The 8,076-nt window shown below is 45.7% G+C and overlaps 1 non-coding gene across 1 annotated transcript; it reads left to right on the top strand.

Moving 5' to 3' along the window:
- Nucleotides 1-7,753: 7,753 nt before the first annotated feature.
- On the top strand, nucleotides 7,754-7,860 carry LOC141620272 (small nucleolar RNA R71). The gene has a single exon (XR_012531924.1). It is a non-coding gene; the product is annotated as a small nucleolar RNA R71 (small nucleolar RNA).
- Nucleotides 7,861-8,076: the final 216 nt, after the last annotated feature.

Raw genomic sequence — 8,076 nt, 5'->3', positions numbered from 1 at the left:
CAAAACCACCGTAGCCACTCCCTTGGTTGAAGTCATATCCTCCACTAGATTGGAAGGAAGGAGCGCTATAGTAGTCGGGGTTTAAGTTGAGGCCCCCATGAATCCCCGGTTGAGTGTACCCTCCATTAGGTAGGTTGAAGTAGGAGGGAAAAGGACCGTCCGGAGGGACCATACGCCGGGAAGCGTAGTCTTCATAGAGAGGGTAGTTGCCGAGAGCTTGATCCACGTAGATCCGATCAATTTTTTGGTGGGCTCGGCCTAAGGAGTCGTCGACTTGTTCAAAGCGTTTGTCGACGTGGGTGCGGAAGTCTTCCAAAGAGGATTGCACCTTTCCAATCCCAAGGTTCATGCCCTCCATGAGCTCCCAAATCTTAGGATCAATGGGTTGGTATTGGGAGGAAGGCGCGGAGGAAGATGCGCCGGTTTCGGGAGGGGCATCATAATTGTAAGAAGATTGAGTAGGCCCTTGTGCATTTCTTCCGTAAGAGAGGGTGGTACGGGCCCAATCCCGCGTGGAAGGGTCGGTGGTGTTTGCAAGAGGAAGGAGATATCTTTCTTGGTCCGGTTCAAGAACTACCAAGTCGGCATTTGGGAGAGCAATAGAGGTCAAGCTTTGCCTAATCAATAGGTAAGTCTTCTTGTCATTGAAGTCATACTTAGTAAAGAAAAGGGAGCTCAAATGATTACTATCCATTATGGTGACCCTAATTATCGGTTGATGCCTCGATTCCACAAACCCCACGGTCTCTTTAGCAATTTGGGTTATCAAACCCCCTACCACGATTGGTGTATTGGTACGGATGTTGTTGCCAAGCTTTTGCAAATGAAGTATCAAGTGATGAGCAATATTAATTTGATACGCCGTTGGGCGTTGCCTAAGGTAGCTCCCGAGTATAAAGAGCTCGTCCGAACGCATATTGTGAGGCTCATGCCTCCCAAATATCGTCCAACCCATAGAACGGTGCCAAGTCCGAATAATAGGGCTATGAATATGGTGCTCCTTCATCTTAGGCTCATCCTTAACATTCTCACCGGCAATCGCTTTCCACAATTCTTGTTGATCATACCTAGACGGGGAAGGTGGCTCCCGTACAAGGCAACCCAAAAATTCTTCCAATTCTCTCAAGGGTCACTTGAATGGTTTTGTTCATTAACCGGAAGGAGATACCGGTTATTTTGCTTGTATTCTTATTTTTTTCTACCTCGAGGGAGGATAAAAACTCAAGTGTGATCCTAGCAAAGGTTTGGCGATGGAGGTTGAACATAGCTCCCATCCCGACCCCATTAAACAACTTTTCGCATTCGGTGTCCCAACCTAGCTTTCTCAAGGTATTCCGGCAAATAAATCTAGTAGGGATAATTTCACTAGATTTTAAATGAGAAAATCTCACCTTGTGTTGCTCGGAAATGAATTGGACCTCCGGGAAAGTTGGGTCGCGGGCTATCTCCGGTTCACTAGCCGCCGCCCTAGCTCTCTTGCTTGGAGCCATTAATCCCAAAAATGCAACTACCCTTACTAACCCACAACAAAATCTCCTATTTCTCCACCAAAAAGGCTAAAAAGAACAATTAAACCTTATATAAATGAAGCTAGAGTGAAGAACTTACCCAAAAATTTGATGTTGAATTTTCGGATTTTTCAAAACCTAGCCTTGGAAGTGACGATTTTCTGAGTTTTTTGGTGTTTTGAAGATGAAAAATGGAGTTTGGAGTGATAATATAGGGTTAAAAGGAAGTTTTACCTCATAAAATGGAGGATTGGATGATGATTGTGATGATTTGAGGTTAGGTAGGTGAAGTGAAGATGAAGATGGTGTGTTTTAGGTTGAAGAGAGAGAGAGTGATTTTGGTAAAGTGAGGAAGAAATGAGTGGTTGAGAAGGTATAAAGGGGCACGGGTGGGATCGGGCGGTCGGGGGGCGGCGGTGGACCGGCTGGGGTTCCAAAAACTTACAGTTGGTTTTGCGCCGGTCAAATGACCGGCGGCCGGTCGACCGGCCAGGAGTCCTTTTCCTTTTTTCGAAAAAATTCTAAGTATATAAGCGACTCTCAGCCGGTGAGCCGGTTGCCGGCCGACCGGCTGGGAGTCCTTCCTTCGTCATTTCCCCAAAAATCCACGTCACCAAGACTCTCAGCCGGTGAGCCGGCTGCCGGCCGACCGGCTGGGAGTCCCTTCTCAAAATTGCAACCCAAAACTTACAGTTGGTTCTGTGCCGGTAATATGACCGGCGGCCGGTGGACCGGTCGGGAACCCTTTTTCTCTCGTTCCTCACTTTGCAAGCTTGAACCTTTCCCAAAAGTCGAGTAGGCCCTCTCCAAACCTCACCAACTCCATCTTTCCAAGTACGATCCCTTCCAATTTTCTCATAAGCTAACTAAAAATGCATGCTATGTACAAGTGGTGGTTCTTGAGGAACTCCACCAAACCAAATTGCTTTCAAGAATTTCAACTTTCCCTCTCCTCGGGGAGGGGTTCCCCGAGATAGAGCACTTCAATAGGACCTTTGCTATCACCGTCATAGTATCGCTTGATTCTTTGCCCATTGACCCTAAAAGTTCCTCCTTCTTCACTCCAAAGTTCGAAAGCACCATAAGGAAATACTTTCATCACTTTAAAGGGTCCGGACCATCGTGATTTGAGCTTGCCCGGAAACACCTTGATTTTGGAGTTAAAAAGGAGAACAAGGTCTCCAACACTTACCTCTTTCTTCATGATCTTGGCATCATGCCATTTTTTCGTTTGGTCCTTGTAAATTTTGGAGCTCTCATAAGCCTCCAATCTCAATTCTTCAAGCTCATTCATTTGGAGAAACCGCACTTCTCCGGCGGCATCAAAGTCAAAATTCATTACTTTAAGAGCCCACCAAGCCTTATGCTCCAACTCCACCGGCAAATGGCAAGCTTTTCCGTACACAAGTTTATACGGGGTGGTGCCAAGTGGTGTCTTGAAGGCGGTTCTCAATGCCCATAAGACATCCGGGAGCTTTTGGGACCAATCTTTCCGGCTCTTGTTGGTGACTTTCTCCAAAATGGCTTTAATTTGGCGGTTAGAAACCTCCACTTGCCCACTAGTTTGAGGGTGGTAGGCAAGTGCGGTTTTGTGCCGCATTCCATGTGATTCAAGTAGAGCTTTGAAGGTACTTTTGCGGAAATGAGATCCGCCATCACTTATGACTACTCTTGGTGTTCCGAACCTTGGAAAAATCGTGCCTTTAAAAAGCTTCATTACAACCTTGCTATCATTGGTGGGGGAGGCAACCGCTTCAATCCATTTGGATACATAGTCCACCGCAACCAAGATGTATTCATTTCCACAAGAGTTGGGAAAGGGTCCCATGAAGTCTATGCCCCAACAATCAAAAAGCTCAATCTCCAATATGTTAGTCAAGGGCATCTCACTTCTCTTCCCAATGTTCCCAACTCTTTGACAAGCATCACAAGATTTAACCAAGTAGTGAATGTCTTTGAACATGGAGGGCCAATAAAACCCATCTTGGAGGATCTTGGCAATTGTTCTAGAGGTGGCCAAGTGTCCCCCATAGGCGGAATTGTGAACCCGGTCCACAATCTCTAAGCCCTCCTCTCTTGAAACACATCTTCGGAACATTCCATCCCCACACTTGCGAAACAAATGTGGGTCATTCCAAAAATATCTCCTAGCATCATTTCTCAACTTCCTCCTTTCTCTAGGTTCCATTTCATCCGGTAAGAAACCACTCACAATGTAGTTTGCAAGATCCGCAAACCAAGGGGTCTTGGCGGTAACTTCCATGAGTCCATCATCCCGCAACCACTCATTTATGGGTCCACTCTTGTCTTGTATCCCATGGTCTTCAACGGTCAATCTAGATAAGTGGTCGGCAACAACATTTTCCGAACCGGCCTTATCCTTAATCTCTAAATCAAATTCTTGAAGAAGAAGGACCCATCTCAAGAGCCGGGGCTTCGCATCTTTCTTCACCATCAATTGTCTCAAGGCGGTGTGATCGGAGTAAACCACCACCTTAGACCCAACAAGGTATTACCGAAATTTCTCCACGGCATGAACAATTGCCAACATTTCCTTTTCGGTAGTAGCATATCCACATTGAGTTTGATCAAGAGTCTTGCTTGTGTAATATATCACATGATGCTTCTTATCCACAACTTGCCCAAGTACCGCACCAACCGCGAAGTCCGAAGCATCACACATTATCTCAAAGGGAAGATTCCAATCCAGAGATCGGATTATCGGTGCCGTGACCAATGCTCTCTTCAACCTATTGAAAGCTTCAAGACAAGAATCATCAAACACAAAGGGGGAATCCTTGAGGAGTAATGAGGTTAAGGGCTTTGCTATTTTTGAAAAATCCTTGATAAAACGCCGATAGAACCCGGCATGGCCTAGAAAACTTCTCACTCCCTTAACATTGGAAGGGGGTGACAAGTTCTCTATGACCGCAACTTTGGCCCCATCGACCTCAATACCCCTCCTTGAAACGATGTGACCGAGGACAACCCCCTCCTCCACCATGAAATGGCACTTTTCCCAATTAAGGACGAGGTTATGCTCCTCACACCGTTTCAACACACTAGCCAAGTTCTCAAGACCAAGCTCAAACGAGTCTCCATGGACACTAAAGTCGTCCATGAAGACTTCCATGCTTTTTTCAAGGAAATCAGAAAATATTGCCATCATGCACCTTTGAAAGGTGCGGGGGCGCATACAAAGCCCGAATGGCATCCTACGGTAGGCATAGACCCCTATTGGACAAGTGAAGGTCGTCTTCTCTTGGTCATCCGGGTGGATGGGAATTTGGAAAAACCCGGAATAACCGTCTAAGAAGCAATAATAAGCATGGCCCGCGAGTCTCTCTAGCATTTGGTCAATGAAGGGAATTGGGAAGTGGTCTTTTAGGGTGGCGGCATTGAGCTTGCGGTAGTCAATACACATACGCCACCCGGTCACGGGTCTAGTGGGTAGGGTGGTGCCATCCTCTTGTTCAACCATTTGTATCCCCCCCTTTTTGGGTACCACGTGGACCGGACTAACCCATTTTCTATCGGTAATTTGGTATATAATACCGGCCTCTAGGAGTTTCAACACTTCATTTTTCACCACCTCGGCCATCTTTGGGTTAATCCTCCTAAGACCATCAACTTTGGGTTGACTCCCCTCTTCCAAAACTATTCTATGCATGCACAAACTCGGACTTAAACCTTTGATGTCATCAATGCTATACCCAAGTGCTCCTCTATGAGTTTTCAAGATTTCCAAAAGCTTCTTTTCTTGGGACTCACTTAGGTTAGCATTAACGATCACCGGATAGGTCTCTCCCTCATCAAGAAAAGCATATTTGAGTGAGGGAGGCAAGGGTTTGAGTTGTACCTTTGGAGGGAGAAAGCCCTCCACTTTCTTTAATAGTTCCTCATCAACTTCGTGATCCTCTTTCATTGCCTCATCATGCAAAGAGATTTGAAAAACCTCTTCCATCTCCGCCTCTTCACGGGCTACTTCGTGCACTACTTCATCAATTACCTCGATTGTGCTCAATCTTTCTACACTTGGACCTTTCATCAAATTTGGCAAGTTAAATTCGATTTTGTTGCCCTCAATTTGGAAGGTTAGCCGCCCATTCTTCACATCAATGAGAACCCCTCCGGTAGCCAAAAATGGCCTACCTAGGATGATGGGAGTGTGGCTATCCTCCGGAATATCAAGGACAACAAAATCGGTGGGAATCAAAAACTTTCCAACCTTGACGGGCACGTCCTCAAGCACCCCCATAGGGCGCTTGACGGACCTATCCGCCAATTGGAGAGTCATGGTAGTGGGAGCCAAGTTTTGAATGCCAATCCTTTTTGCAACTTTCAAAGGAATAACACTAACACTTGCTCCCAAGTCACAAAGAGCTCTAGAGATAGGAACACCGCCAACTACACAAGGAATGGAAAAGCTTCCCGGGTCACCAAGTTTAGTGGGCAATTTGTTAAGGATATGAGCACTACATGCTTCTTCCATAGCCACTATTTCTTGGTCACCCAAGACTCTTTTCCTTGTCAAAATGTCTTTTAAAAATTTTGAGTAGGTTGGCATGTTCATTATCACTTCCGTAAAGGGTAGGGTAACCTCAAGTTTCTCAAGCATATCACAAAATTTGGCATACTTGAGGTTTTCCCTACTCTTTATGGCTCTTGAAGGGTAAGGAATTTTAGAAACAAGTTGGGAATTGGAAGATACCTTTGGAGGAGCCAAACTTTTTGTTACCTTTTTAGAATGTTGCAAAGGTATTTCTTCAATAGCTTCCTCCTCATAAGGGAGGTCTTCCACATATCCATCAACATCCTTGTCCACTTGAATTCCTCTTCTAGTCAAATCTTCACAAGCTTTCTTTCCTTTCTTGTCTTCATTAGCTTTGCCCGAAGCCTCAATGGGTGAGCTTTCCTCTTCATCATCCATTTCTACCTCATTCCCCTTGGGATCTTCATCAACTTCCAACTCAAGGTCTTTGTAAGGGTCCTCAAGCTCTAAACCACTCCTTAGCACTACCGCATGAGCATGGTGGCTATTTGAGGCATCTTTGGAGCTTTGTCCTTGAGCCAACAAACCACCGGGTGGCCTTTGAGGGTTAGCCATAGCATGGGAAGCCATCCTAGATTCCATTTCCCTCATGTCCTTAAGAAATGTAGCTCTCAAGTTTGCTTGTTCTTGTTGAGTAGCTTTTGCAAAATTAGCTATCTCTTGGCTATGTTGAAGTTGCATGTTCTTAATCATCTTCAAAAGCTCCACTTGAGAGAGCTCACCTTGGGGTTCTTGATGAGGTTGGTTGGCTATGGGTAAAGGGAACCCATAGTCATATCTAGCATTGGGACCTTGGTTGTTGTTTTGCCCCACTTGGAAGTTACCTCTCGGACCATAGTTGTTGAAGTTTGATCCTTGACCTTGTTCTTGAGACCCTTGAACATACCCTTGCCCAAATCCTTGATTTGCTTGATTTACTTGATTCCCTTGGTAAAACCCTTGGTTGCTTTGGTTTCCTCCAAACTCTTGGTGCCCTTGTTGTTGGTTGCCATAGTTTTGGGGTGGATTGTTGCTTGACCATTGGTTTTGATTTCCTAAATTATTTCTTGGGTTTGGGAGAATTCCCCTTGGTTGAGCAAAACCGGGTGGATTGGTTTGGGTTTGTGGTTGGAGATGTTGGGGGTTTTGAACATTGGTGCTTTTGTAACTAAAGTTGGGGTGGTTCCTTAACCCGGGGTGGTAGAAATTGGTATTTGGATTGTAGGTGTTTGGGTTGTTGTAAGGAGGCCTTGGTGGTCTAGGATTGTTGTTGTAGCTTTGAAAAGCGTTCACCTCTTGAGCATTTTCTTCATAGGCACCATTGTAATTGTTCCCACACAAGTCATATGTATGACCACTTCCTCCACAAAGTTCACAACTCGCGACTTGAACAACTTCTTCCATGGGCGGCCCATACGAGGTCGCGGCTTGGTTCACTTGATTCTTTGAAAACTTCTCAAATTGCTTTGTGAGCAAGTCGAGCTTGGCATTTGTCTCGGAGTTGGAGGCATTTTCCTTAGGAAATTTCCCGTTCCTTCGTAGCATGTTCCCTCTAGAACCATAGTTTGCCTCCGAGTCTACCATTTTTTTGATCAATGCCGTGCCCTCTTCATCATTCAAGTGGTCAAAACCTCCCCCCGCGGAGGCATTTACCATCTCCTTAGTTCTTGGTAGTAGAGTTTGGAAGAATGTTTGAGTAATGTACCATTCCGGTATTCCATGGTGGGGGCAACTTGCTATCAAATCTTGATAACGGTCCCAAGCCACACCTAAGGACTCCCCATCCTCTTGTTGGAACGTATGGATCTCGTTGCGGAGCATCGCGGTCTTTGAGGAAGGGTAGTACTTGGCCATAAATGCTTGGGCTAAGTCATCCCAAGTAGTGAAAGTATCCGGTGGGTGAATGTTCAACCACCGGTCCGCTTTGCCCGTCAATGAAAACGGAAACAACATCATTCTCAAGGTGTCTTCGGACACCCCATTCTTCTTCATCATTGAAACTTTCCTCTTAAACTTCCGGAGATGAGCATGGGCATC

The sequence above is a fragment of the Silene latifolia genome, chromosome 1 (assembly GCF_048544455.1).
Source record: "Silene latifolia isolate original U9 population chromosome 1, ASM4854445v1, whole genome shotgun sequence".
Taxonomy (NCBI): domain Eukaryota; kingdom Viridiplantae; phylum Streptophyta; class Magnoliopsida; order Caryophyllales; family Caryophyllaceae; genus Silene; species Silene latifolia.
Note: the sequence above shows the minus strand (reverse complement) of the source record. Positions and strands in the feature narration are given on the sequence as shown.